This window comes from Lactuca virosa, chromosome 2 (genome assembly GCF_052849685.1).
Source record: "Lactuca virosa cultivar CGN04683 chromosome 2, Lactuca_virosa_CGN04683_v6, whole genome shotgun sequence".
Classification (NCBI taxonomy): Eukaryota; Viridiplantae; Streptophyta; class Magnoliopsida; order Asterales; family Asteraceae; genus Lactuca; species Lactuca virosa.
In genome coordinates, this window is record NC_136427.1 from 276573683 (window position 1) to 276585485 (window position 11803).

Consider the following 11803-nt stretch of genomic DNA (forward strand, 5'->3'; position numbering starts at 1 on the left):
TCAGATCAAGTACATCCCAATTATAGTTATGGGCTTAGACACTTAATCCAACAGTCTCCTACTTGGATAAGTCTAATAACTATAACTGCCAATGCAACTTCAGAATCCGATTAGCAATCGTAGCTCTCAAAAGCCACTGTCGAACTCTGACCTAGTCAATAACGCGTCCTTAAGATAAGGGATCATATAATCCTTCGTTCTTCAAGATATCATGTGGACAAAGACATGGAACATAGCCATTCTCAATGTCCAACAGTTTGTTTCCCGACTTTTGATTTGTTTAACATAGAACTTAATTGAACACATCAATTTAGTCCTAACCGGGCCCGACATATAAGTCAACACAAAATCATCGAGGGGCCCAAGATATTGCTTTTACCCTCTTAGGATAAAAGGAACAAATAAACTTTGACTTATATGCTTGTACTATTTACTCGTCAAATCATACACAAGAACACGTTTTATAACATCAAGTTACTGATGCGTTTACGTATTATCAATGCATAACTAACTCGCAAACAACAACTCATATATCTCGGTTTAAAGATTATACGATATTATCGTCTCATAATCACTCATGATAAATTCTATGAAGTGATTCACATGAGCATGGGTTTAATCCAATACTCAAATCTTATTTCAGAAGTACTCATGAACGTTGCAACAAACCTTTGCTATGTATAAGCACTTAGACAATCTACAAACCAATTCATGATAGTCTTGCCTCATTACTTACTTCCAGAGTATAATCGATTGTGGATAATTTGAACAATCTAATTATTCAGGAAGTAAAACATGCAAAAGTGAAACAATGGTAAAAAATCGACACAAGATAGTAAACAATACTTATATATAAATCTCCATTATATAATCACCAAAATGTCAATTACATTTATCTATTACAAGTTTCTAAACAACTATCTAATCACTAAAACTAATATCGTCCTTCAGACCAATGCTCCTCGTATGTTGTAAGTGCTTAACCCTGCTCAGACCCTTCGTGAGGGGATCTGCTGGATTCTCTTCTGACGATACCCTCTTGACTACGAGGAGTCCCTCTTCTACCTGATCTTTGATGAAGTGGTATTTTATGTCAATGTGTCTGGATCTCCATAGGATCCTTTATGGCTAGTACAACTCCAAGGTCTCCAATGAAGTTCTTCAACCATATCGCCTCCTTCGACGCTTCGCTCGCTGCTATGTACTCTGATTCGCATGTTGAATCAGCCATGGTCTCCTACGTGGAACTTTTCCAAGTAACTGCTCCTCTATATAGGGTAAATACCCAGCCCGACTGAGAGCGGAAGTTATCTTTGTCGGTCCGAAAGCTGATGTCACTATACCCTGTCACGCTCAAGTCATCACTCCCACCAAGTGTAAGGACCCAGTCCTTAGTCCTTCGTAGGTACTTAAGAATGTTCTTAACTGCTGTCCAATGAGCTCTAACCGGGTTCCATTGATATCGGCTAACCATGCTTAACGCAAAAGCCACATCAGGGTGAGTACATGTCATAGCGTACATGATTGAGCCAATGGCAGAAGCATATGGTACTCGACTCATTTCCGCTATCTCGGCATCGGTACTCGGACTCTGAGTCTTACTCAGCTTGGTATTGCTTTGGATTGGCAGTTCTCCTTTCTTGGAATTTTCCATGCTAAAACGTTTCAGCACCTTGTCCAAGTAATTACTTTGACTAAGTCCTATTAGTCTCCTACTTCTATTTCTCAAAATCCTTATCCCCAGAATATAAGCAGCTTCTCCGAGATCCTTCATAGCGAAACACTTCCTAAGCCAGGACTTAACCTCCTGCAAAGTCGGGATGTCGTTTCCTATGAGTAGTATCTCATCAACATGCAAAACTAGAAAGCTAACTATACTCCCACTAGCCTTGACATACACACAGGACTCATCCTCGCTTCTCGAAAATCCAAACTCTTTGACTTTCTCATCAAAACAAAGATTCCATCTGCGAGATGCTTGCTTTAATCCATAGATGGATTTCTCAAGCTTGCACACTATATTGGGGTACTTTGCATCTACAAAACCCTCTGGCTGACACATGTAAACATCTTCAACCAACTTCCCATTAAGAAAAGAAGTTTTGACATCCATCTTCCATATTTCATAATCATGAAATGCAACTATGGCTAGCATAACCCTAATAGACTTGATCTTGGCCACTGGTGAGAAGGTCTCATCATAGTCAACCCCCAGGGTTTGAGTAAAGCCCTTCGCAACCAGCCGCGCCTTTCGTGTGTACTTTCCCATCCATGTCGGTCTTCTTCTTGAATATCCACTTGCAACCCACCGTCCTACGACCCGGTACGTTGTCAACCAAGTTCCAAAATTGATTGGCATACATTGACTGAATCTCGTTGTCCATTTCCTCCTTCCATTTCGCAGACTTCGGGCCCGTCATGGCATCCTTGTAGTTGTTAGGTTCATCCAAATTTATCAGTGTACTATCATTGATAAACGTATCACCTTCAACAGTTATATGGAGACCATACAACACAGGTGGAACACTAACTCTACTGGAACGTCTCAGAGGTAAGGACTCGTCAACTGATTCAACAGGAATCTCTTCATCAGGTTGAATTCTAGTGTTAGAGGTTCCTTCACCGGTTGACTCTTGAAGCTCTTCAAGATAAATTTGCCTCCTAGTGTCCTTTTGGCATATGAGTTCTCTCTCGCGGAAAACCCCTCTCCTTTATACGAAGACCAGGTTGTCACTCGGTCTATAGAAAATATATCCAAAAGATTTATGTGGGTAGCCGATGAAAATACACCGCTCACTGCGAGGTTCAAGCTTGTCGTGAGTTTCTCGTCTTACGAAAGTCTCGCAACCCCAAACCTTGATATGTGCCAACGAGGGAACTTTCCATGTCCACATCTCGTGAGGTGTTTTGGCAACCTTCTTAGTTGGGACTAGATTAAGGATATCGGCAGCAGTCTCTAAGGCATACCCCCATAATGAGATAGGTAACGAAGCTTGACTCATCATGGAATGAACCATGTCCAACAAGGTTCGATTGCGCCTCTCAGCTACACCATTGAGCTGTGGGGTCCTAGGTAGCGTCAATTGTGAAACAATTCCACATTCCTTAAGATAGTCGTGGAACTCGATACTAAGATACTCACCACCCCAATCGGATCTGAGCATCTTTATCTTCCTGCCCAATTGATTCTCCAGTTCTTTCTTAAACTCTTTGAACTTTTCAAAGGTTTCCGACTTGTGCTTGATTAAGTAGATATACCCATATCTGCTATAATCGTCGGTAAAAGTCACATAGAAGCGGTTAGCATCACTTGTGGTGGGTCTGAAGGGCCGACACACATCTATGTGTATGAGATCCAACAATCCCTCACCTCTTTCATAAGTACCAGTGAAAGGTGATTTAGTCATCTTTCCAAGTAAACAAGATTCGCACGTGTCATCTGACTTTAGGTCAAATGATTCCAAGACTCCATCCTTTTGGAGTTGGGCTATGTGTTTCTTGTTGACATGTCCAAGATAACAATGCCACAAGCATGCCTTGTCTAAACCATCAGACAAATCGATATGCAACACATTATTTCCTAAGTTTTCTACAACCATCACAGTTTCATATACATCATTAAAAGGCAATGCTTCAAAATAAAAAGTACCATTATAGAAAGCATTAATAGAACCAACTTCATTATTAAATGAAAGTCTAAAACCTTGTCTATATAAACCATGAAAATAAATAATATTCCTCGTCATCTCTGACGAGTAGCAACAATCATTTAATTCTAATCCTAACCTACTACTAAGCACTAAAGAGTAAATCCCGATCTTGGTCATAGGTGACGATTTCCTATTCCCCATTATCAGGTTCATCTTCCCATGCTCCACACCCCTACTTCTTCTTAGCCCCTCCAAATCAGAACAAATGTGAAAACCACATCCTGTATCAAGGACCCAAGAACTAGCATGTGATGAGTTATTAGATTGAATAGTATAAATACCTTCGAAGGATGGCTTTATCTTCCCATCCTTGATGTCCTACAAGTATTTCGGGCAGCTTCGTTTCCAATTCCCCTTCTCATGACAATAGAAGCACGTTGCTTCTTTAGGATTGGATGAGGGAGTAGCAGAGTCGGTTTTACCTTTGGATCCATTTAAAGAAGATCCATCATGGGACTTTCCCTTGTGGATATTAGAGGGAACTTTCCTCTTTTTTCCCTTTTCAATGTCCTATAGCAAGGACCGGGGCAGCAGCAGTAGGGGTGGACTCGACAGCTTTGTCTTTAAGTCCACTTTCAGCAGTTCTCAACAAACCTTGAAGCTTGCTCAAGGTGACTTCCTCCTTGTTCATATGATAAGTCATCTTGAACTGATCATAACAAGGAGGTAAAGAGTGTAGGATTATATCAAACGCCAACTCTTCGTTAAAGTTGACATTCAACTTGAGCAGAAGATCCACATACCTTTGCATCCTTTGCAAGTGGCTCGTGATGGACTTTCCATCTTTCATCTTGGTTGTTATCAGTGAGGCGACAATCTCTTACCTTTCTTGACGCGTGCTTTGATGGTACTTTTCCATCAAATATTGGCACATTTCATAAGGCCAGTAGTCCTCATAGAACCGCTGCAGCTCATAGTAGCCGAATGTGGGCGGGGCCCGTATCTCATAGTAGCCGAGTGTGGGCGGGGCCCGTATCTCATAGTAGCCGAGTGTAGGCGGGCCCGTATCTCATATCTTAGTTTGATTATGGATATATGTCTGACTGATAGACTTAGTTATACTTGTTGCTCGTGTGATACTTGTATGTATGTTTAGTAGCTGAGTGTGGGCGGGGACCGTATATCATAGCAACTGAGTGTGGGCGGGGCCCGTATCTCATAGTAGCCGAGTGTGGGCAGGGCCCATATCTCGTAGTAGCTGAGTGTGGGCGGGGCCTGTACCTCAAGTTAGCGGAGTGTAGGCGAGGCCCATATATCCCAGTTAGCGGAGTGTGGGCGGGGCCCGTATCTCCATGAGTGTGGGCGGTGCCCGTATCTCCTAGTTGCATGTTGTGTGTATGGTATGTGGTAGTTTAGGGAGACTCACTAAGCTTCGTGCTTACAGTTTTCAGTTTTGGTTTCAGGTAATTCCGGTAGCAAGGGGAAGAGCTCGGGATGATTGCAGTGCACACACCATCTGTTCAGCCTGGGATGTTTATACTCTGATATATTTGACAGTTGTTATGATATTTTGAGATACACTGTTTATGATTTTTATTTGATGTTTGATGACTATGGTTTTATTATTAAATTAAAAATGAAAATTTTTTTAGACTGTATTTTTGGGATGTTTCAAGTAGGTATCAGAGCCTTGGTTTGAGGGATTCGGGCACACTCTCGGGTGTGTCGGAACTCAAACTAAGGACTTACTATGAAAAATTTTAAAAGAAAATCATTTTTACAAAAAGAAATTTGAAAAAGAGAAAAGAACTTTGAAAAGAGAAAAAGGGTGGGGTGCATGCAATCAGCCGAGCTCAAGTAAGTACTCCCAAATTACCCATACAATTTTATGTTATGATATGATTATGAGAACTGCATGCTAGTTTAGGACTAAGGATCTAGGAAGGATGCCTTATGTGCCTGTTATATGTATCTCAGCTTTATGAACCGCATGCTAGTACAGATTAGTCAGTGATGGTCTGAATGTGATATGCTTGATTATGTTTACTCGATGCCTGAATGCTGCTTGCTTTGTGCTTTTAGGAGTCCTAGTTATCTCTAACTAACTAGTAGATGAATATGTTAAGTTACATATTAAAAGGATTAAATAATTTCAGAAGGTTAGGTTTAGCTCTATTTTGCAGCTCTCGTTTGAGTCTAACCGTTGTAGGGTAGGACCTCTCATTCGAAGAATTATCTAGTCTTAGGGATATGTAATAGTATTTGCCAGCTAGTTAGGGGGAGATAGCAGGGACTTCTTATGCAACTGATGGCGGAGAGTGGATTGGTGATTACCCTAGGGCAAGCCTAGGACGAGTTTAGCATGAGATCAGCAGTAGTGGTAGAAGGGACTTGGTGGAGTCGAGGCAGTTCTTGAGGAAAGTACGGATATATGTGGAAGTAGTATGGGCCCGTACTACTGAAAGCAGAGGATCCGTACTCGAATCAAGGAAGGTTGAGATGAACCCAGGAAACCTGTAGTATATGAGATCCCTTGAGATATGATGATTATACTGATGTTTATAATGGTGTATTTTCAGTATGGTGACGCTACGCACTAGACCGGTTGGCGCTTCAGGCATTGGTGAGGGATCAGGCTCAGGCTCAGGAGCCGAGCAGATGGATGAGTAGACGAGAGAGTTCATCTCCTCTAAGATCACGTGCAGTATTCTTGATCATACTCCTATGATCTTCGGTTGGATCAAGGAGGGTATCCTGGAGATTATGGATGAGAGATTGAGTGCTTTCCGTACTGAGGTGGCGGCCATGATGGGGTCGCGCACACTCACTGTCAGGGAGTTCAGGGCATGTGGAGCTCCCGATTACCATGGGGCTCGGTACCCCATTGCGAGTACTAGATGGTTGGCAAATGTCGCCAACGCATTTCGTACCAACAGATGTCACGAGGGGACAAGGTCAGACTTGCATCCTGTCTTCTGAAGGACAGGGCACGTGACTGGTGGGAGGAGGTTGGGAGAGCCATTGGAGATGATGCGGTTTTGGATGCGATGACCTGGAGTGATTTTTCTTCCAGCTTCAGGGTCGAGTTTGCACCGGTGATTGAGGTGCAACAGTTAGCGAGGGAGTTCCAAGATTTGGAGCAGACGACAGAGACTGTGGCGGAGATCACCGCCAAGTTTAGGGAGAGGGCCCTTCTCGTTCCGCAGTATGTGGCAGACGAGGAGATGAAGAAGGCTCGATATCATGAGATGTTGCGAAGTGATGTCCGCCAGTTTGTGAGCCACTCCAGCTGCAAGACTCTGGAAGACATGATTGTGAGGGCTCGTGAGAGGGAGATTGATTTAGAGAGGGAGAGAAAGAGGAAGCCAGAGTCTGTGGTTGGCGTGGAGGGTTCCGGCTAGAAGCCTAAGACAGATTCCCGAGGGAAGGGCCAGCAGAGTCGAGGCCGCTGCGGCAAGTGCGGTAGGTCGCACGAGGGGACGTGCAGGGCGGGTAGTTCGGGCCGCTTCAAGTGCGGCCGAACTGGACATGTGAGCAGGGATTGTACTGCTGCTTCTACCGTCACATTATCTGATCTGATTTGCTTTCAGTGCAATCAGAGGGGCCACAAGAGGTCCCAGTGTCTGAGTTTGGCAGCAGCAGGGAAGGTGGCGACGCCCGCCCCTGCTACATTGAGGATTACAGATGGCCGTCAGGGCCGGGCAGAGACGCCAGTGGCGAAGAGCAGAGCCTTCCAGTTGATAAAAGAGGAGGCACGTGCAGCTCTTGATGTCGTTACAGGTATGTATCTTCTCTTTATCTCTTTACTTATACTGATTATTACTTATGTTTATGTGTTTGCTATAAGATTGTTCTTAGTGAACCGTATATCAGCCTTGGTACTGTTTGATTTGGGTACCACCCGATCCTTTGTGTCGCTCGCGCTCAGCAAGGGATTTGTAGGAGCTCCGGGGGAGCTGGATTGCCCACTGGATGTGGAGATAGCAGATGACAGGACCGTTAGAGTTGCGAGGGTTCACAGAGGTTGTACACTACAGTTATTCGATGAGCAGTTTTCAGTGGATCTAGTTCCTATTCCCCTGCGAGGGAACAAGGTTACAGTGGGTATGGATTGGTTGAGCCTCAATAGGGCAGTGATCGATTGCGAGCAGCAGCTAGTGAGGGTTCAAACTCCTAGTGGGGAAGGGTTAGTGATTCAGGGCGAGAGGCCACAGCGCGGACCGGTTTTATGTTCAGCAGTGAGGGCGAGGCGTTACCTTCAGTAGGGTTGCGTAGGTTATGTCGCTTATGTGATTGATACTTCGGATAAGGGTAAGGCGATAGTGGATGATGTGTCGGTCGTGCGAGAGTACTCTGATGTATTCCCGGAGGATTTGCCTGGGATACATCCGGAGAGACAGGTTGATTTCAGGATCGACTTAGCCCCTGGTGCGGCTCCGATAGCCAAGGCACCATATCGGTTGGCTCCTCCAGAGATGTAGGAGTTGTCTATGCAGCTGCAAGAGCTGCTAGACAAGGGATTTATCAGGCGGAGTAGATCGCCATGGGGAGCACCGATCCTTTTTGTGAAGAAGAAGGATGGTTTGCATCGGATGTGCATAGACTACGGGGAGCTGAATAAGGTAAAGGTGAAAAACCGTTATCCCCTCCCGAGGATCGATGATTTGTTTGACCAGCTGCATGGTACATCTTGGTTCTCCAAGATCGATATGCAATCGGGTTATCGCCATATGCGAGTCAGAGAGGAGGATGTACAGAAAACGAATTTTAGGACTCGCTATGGTCACTATGAGTTTGTGGTGATGCCGTTTGGGCTCACCAATGCTCCAGCCGCATTCATGGACCTCATGAACTGTGTGTGCAGACCGATGTTGGATCGGTCTGTGATAGTTTTCATCGATGATATATTGGTCTATTCCAAGACTCAGGAGCAGCATGAGGAGCACCTGAGGGAGGTGCTGGAGACATTGAGGAGGGAGAGACTTTTTGCGAAGTTCTCCAAGTGTGAGTTCTGGTTGCACGAGGTGTAGTTTCTTGGGCATCTTGTCAACCAAAAGGGTATTCTGGTCGATCCGGCCAAAATAGAGGTCGTGATGCAGTGGGAGGTTCCGAGGTCTCCAACTGAGATTCGGAGTTTTATTGGTCTAGCGGGTTATTACCGGAGATTCATCCGTGATTTCTCCAAGATCGTCGTTCCTTTGACCCGACTGACCAAGAAGTCGGTGACATTCCATTGGGGCCTGAACAACAGGCAGCCTACGAGGCTCTTAGACAGCGGTTATGTGAGGCACCGTTTTTGACTCTGCCCGAGGGAGTTGATGACTTCATAGTTTACTGTGACACGTCGATTACGGGCATGGGTGCAGTTTTGATGCAGAGGGGTCATGTGATAGCTTACGTGTCGAGGAAACTCAAGCCTCACGAGCCTAACTATCCGACACATGATTTAGAGCTAGGAGCTGTGGTTTTCGCCCTCAAGATTTGGTGGCATTACCTCTATGGAGTCCGTTGTACCATTTACACGGACCACAAGAGTTTGAGGTACCTCATGGATCAGTCGAATCTGAATATGAGGCAGCGTCGGTGGTTAGATGTGGTGAATGATTATGACTGTGAGATCCTTTACCACCCGGGCAAGGCCAATGTGGTGGCCGACGCCCTGAGCCGCAAGGCGGTGGCGGCTCCGATTAGAGATATATGTTTGAGGATGATAGTGATTACTCCACTGCTAGAGCAGATTAGAGAGGCGCAGGTTGAGGGTCTGAAGGAAGAGCACCAGAAGTGTGAGCGGATTGTAGGCCGGGTGGCCTCATTTGATTATGACAGCCGAGGGTTGTTGACCCTACATGGGAGGGTCTGGGTTCCGTACTAGGGCAGAGTACGACAGGTTCTGATGGATGAGGCCCATAAGTCGAGGTTCTCCATCCATCCTCGGGCGACGAAGATGTACCGGGATCTTCGCCCTGATAACTTGTGGCCCTGCATGAAGTGGGACGTGGCTTGGTATGTAGAGCGGTGTTTGACTTGCAGGAAGGTCAAGGCCGAACATCAGCTCCCTCACGGCAAGATGCAGCCGTTAGAAATTCCTGTGTGGAAATGGAAAGATATCACTATGGATTTCATTACCAAGATTTCCTGGACCGCACGTGGAGTAGATTCAATATGGGTCATAGTGGATCGATTGACCAAGAGTGCTCATTTTATCTCGATCCAAGAGAGCATATAGGCCGAGAAGCTGGCCGAGATATATGTGCGGGAGATAGTGGCACGACATGAAGTGACTGTCTCGGTCGTGTCAGACCGAGATGTCCGTTTCACTTCCATATTTTGGAAACGGTTTCACGAGGAGATGGGTACTCGTCTCCACTTCAGCACCGCTTTCCACCCCCAGATAAACAGACAGAGCGAGAGGATGATACAGACTCTCGAGGACATGCTACGCGTATGTTTTTTGGATTTCGGTGGCAGTTGGGATACGTATATTCCATTAACATAATTTTCGTATAACAACAGTTACCACGCCAGCATAGACCGACCTCCATTCGAGATGCTCTACGGGAGGAAGCGTAGGACCCCAATCTGTTGGGGTGATGCCGGTCAGAGAGTCATGGGGATTACTAAGGTAGTACTCAAGACTACTGAGCAGATCCAGCAGGTCCAGAGCAGGCTCCAGACTGCTTAGAGTTGGCAGAAGAGTTACGCCGATAAGCGGCGTTCAGATTTGGAGTTTCATGTGGGCGATATGGTCCTCCTGAAGGTGTCACCTTGGAAAGGTTTCGTCCGATTCCGGAAATGGGGCAAGCTGGGCCCCAAATTCATTGGTCCTTTTAGGGTTATAGCCCGGGTGGGCAGGGTGGCTTATCAGTTGGATCTATCGGCGGAGCTCATTCAGATCCACAACACTTTCCATGTTTCCGAGATGCGGAACTGTTTAGTGGATGATTTAGCGATTGCGCCGTTGGAGGCTATTCAGGTTGACGACAGTTGAACTACATCGAGAGACCAGTGGCGATTCTGGATCGCAAGACGAAAACCTTGAGGAACAAGGTTGTTCAGTTAGTGAAGGTGCAGTGGCAGCACCGTAAGGGTTCAGAGTGGACATGGGAGCCCGAGGAGGAGATGAGGGAGCACTACCCGAAGTTGTTTTCAGATGCAGCAGACTTCGAGGACGAAGTCAAAGACAAGTGGGGGAGAATTGTAACGCCCGAACTCTAGTACGCATTTATTTACAAATTATTTCTTGTTTGAAAGGCTACTCGACGAGTTGGAAGCCCCAGACTCGTCAAGTATAAATTAGCCTTGGACGCAGGATTCAGCCACCTACTCGACGAGTCAAGATCTCTAGACTCGGCGAGTAGGCCTGACAGAGTGAAACCCTAATTTCGGGGTTTTGCACCCGATTTAAGCATCTTAATCCCCACCCCTTGGCCTCATTTACAGCCTCCTTGTCCCAAACCCTAATCCACGAAAACCTAGAGCTTTCCTTGAGTGTGTGAGCCATTTTGAGTGATCTTTGTGTACTTTTGAAGCTTGTGGAAGAAGAGGAAGATAGAGGGCTCAAGAGGGAAGGAGTAGATCCAGAAGCTACACTCCATTTTCTACAATTTATGGTAATCAAGTCTCTAACTTGATCATTCTTTTCTTAGATCTATTTACTTCCATTTTATGAGGGTTTTGGTTCAAGAACCTTGGTCTTTGGGATTTAGACGTCCCAAGTAACTTATATTTCAGATATGGGATCTAGGAGGGGTTCCATGGCATAAAGGTGCAAACTTTATGACCATTGAAGCCCCATGCAAGCTTTTAAGCATTTATATGGACTTTTTAGCCCTAAGAGGCCATGCATGGAAGGAAAGCTAGGAACTTTACGTGTCCAACTGATGTTCAGAGCCTAGATCTAGTATAGTGTGCCTTGGTTTAGGGTATTATGGCTTGTAGACCAAGATCTATTTTCTAGAGAGTTAGGGTTTGAGCTAAACCCATTAAGAAGGACTAAGAGCGGGTAAAGTTGGAAACTCTACCCTTGAAAGTGTATTCCCAGTGTGTAGATGAAGTTTGGAGCTTGGATCTGAAGGGTAGGGGCTTAATCCATTGAGATGGACCAATCAGACAGGGGAAATCGGCGAGTCCATAGAGGGAATCGACGAGTTGAT